The sequence below is a fragment of the Lathyrus oleraceus genome, chromosome 7, assembly GCF_024323335.1.
Source record: "Lathyrus oleraceus cultivar Zhongwan6 chromosome 7, CAAS_Psat_ZW6_1.0, whole genome shotgun sequence".
In the NCBI taxonomy this organism is placed as follows: Eukaryota; Viridiplantae; Streptophyta; class Magnoliopsida; order Fabales; family Fabaceae; genus Lathyrus; species Lathyrus oleraceus.
This window is the reverse complement of record NC_066585.1, coordinates 500,243,696-500,246,262: the sequence shown is the minus strand read 5'-3', so window position 1 is coordinate 500,246,262 and position 2,567 is coordinate 500,243,696.

Here is a 2,567-nt window from a genome sequence, read left to right as displayed (position 1 = left end):
CATACCAAGCTCTAGGAGCTTGTTTGAGGCCATATAAAGCCCTTTTTAGTTTATAAACATGATCAGGATACTCATGAGATTCAAAACCCGGAGGTTGTGCGACATAGACCTCTTCATTTATGTGACCGTTAAGGAACGCACTCTTAACATCCATTTGGAATAGTTTAAAGTCTTTCGCACAAGCGAAGGCAAGGAGAAGGCGTATAGCCTCGAGTCGGGCAACCGGCGCATAAGTTTCCTCATAGTTGATGCCTTCCTCTTGGTTATACCCTTGCGCGACTAAACGCGCCTTGTTATGGGTTATTACCCTGTTTTCGTCCAGCTTGTTCCTAAACACCCATCGGGTGCCGATTACTCGATGATCTCGTGGAGGAGGGACAAGGTATCAAACCTCATTTCTAGTGAACTGATTAAGTTCCTCCTGCATTGACAAAAACCAGTGTTCATCGAGTAGGGCTTCTTTAGGGTTTTTAGGTTCCATTTGCGAAACGAAAGCGAAGTGATAACAGAAATTACTTAGCTTAGATCGAGTTGTAACACCCTTTGAGATATCTCCGAGAATGTTGTCAATTGGATGGTCTTTGGAAGACTTCCAAGCTTGAGGGAGATCATCGTTTGAAGGCGGATGAGCTACCTCTATTTCCTCATGGTGTACATCTTTATCCTCCTCAATTTTGACTTTGTCGGGTTGATCAATTCCCGGCTCGCCACCTTTGAGTATGTCTTCCGTAGATGTACCTGCACCATGAACAACACTACCCTTTCCGACGTTTCTCGGATAGGATTCATCAAAAGTGACATGTACACACTCTTCCACAGCAAGTAATCGTTTGTTGTATATTCTATATGCTTTACTCGATTGAGAGTATCCGAGGAAGATACCTTCGTCGGCCTTGGAATCGAATTTGCCCAAGTTTTCCTTTCCATTATTCAATACAAAACATTTGCAACCAAAAACATGTAAGTGAGAAACATTTGGCTTTCGCCCTTTTAAAAGCTCATACGGTGTTTTATTTAGAATGGGGCGAATAAGCACCCTATTCAGAACATAACAAGTCGTACTAATGGCGTCGGCCCAAAAATATTTCGGTAAGCCACTTTCATTGATCATTGTTCTTCCCAATTCTTCCAAAATTCGATTTTTACGCTCCACAACCCCATTTTGTTGAGGAGTACGTGGAGCGGAGAAGTTATGATCGATACCATGGTTACCGCAATATTCTTCAAATAAATGGTTTCCGAACTCACCCCCATGGTCGCTTCTAATTGCAACAATGTTTGTATTTAATTTATTTTGGGAAAGCTTAGCAAATCTTTCAAAGGCGGCGAACGTATCGCTCTTGCTTACTAAAAAGATAGTCCAACAAAATCTAGAAAAGTCGTCCACTATTACGAAACCGTAATAATTTCCTCCTAGACTTTTAATCCTAGATGGCCCAAATAAGTCCATATGAAGAAGCTCGAGAGGTCTCGTAGTTGAAACGATATTTTTGGATTTAAATGAGATCCTCGTTTGCTTCCCTTTTTGACAAGCATCACAAAGGTGATCCTTGGTGAATTTTATTTTGGGGAGACCTAAGACTAGATCTTTTGAGACTACTTTATTTAGTAAGTCAAAATTAACATGTGCTAAACGCCTATGCCATAACCATGAATCTTCACTCATTGTTACAAGGCATTTGTCACTTGTTAACGATACTTCATTTAAGTCAAGCATATAGACATTATTCACACGCAGGCCATTAAACATACTCTTCTTATCATCATTATGTACAATTTTGCAACAATCTTTTGAAAACAATACATTGTATCCTTTGTCACATAATTGACTGATGCTAAGTAGATTGTGTTTAAGACCTTCGACAAGCAATACATCAGAAATAGTAGTGGAAGAAGGATTACCTACACTACCTTTACCAAGTATTGCTCCACGGTTGTTGTCACCATAGGTTACATATCCCTTCTTCTTAGCCACGAAGTCAATGAAGAGTGATATGTCTCCTGACATGTGCCTTGAGCATCCACTGTCGAGAATCCATCTTCTCTCGGTAGTCTCGAGGCATTGTACCTATGGAAATGTAATTAACAAGAGAAGGTACCCAATGGCTTATTGGGTCCTGAATGGTGAGGAACGAAATGGTTGCATTTGGGCAGCCATTGATAAATGCCTTTAGGAACTAAAAATCTCCTAAACCTACATTTAGCAATGGAGTGGCCTTTCTTGCAACAGTAAAGACAAGAGAAATTTACATTTTGATTGCCTTTGCTATCTTCATCCTTTATAACGTATTTATATTTTTGATATGAATTAACCATACTTTTTCGAAAGTTTGATTTATCGATAGCAAAGGTAATCTTGGGTTCAAGAGCCTTGTCAAGTTTGGCCTTTAGGTTTCTTACTTCACCTTGCCAAATATAACAAGTATCACACCCAAAGTTTATCATCCTACTTTTAAGGTCCTCACAACCTGCTTTTGTGCTTTCTACTATAGAAGCTTTAAGTGCCTCAAGTTTCCTTTCGGATTCTCGAATTTTTTGTTCCAAATGAGTAAAAAAAATTGTTAAGT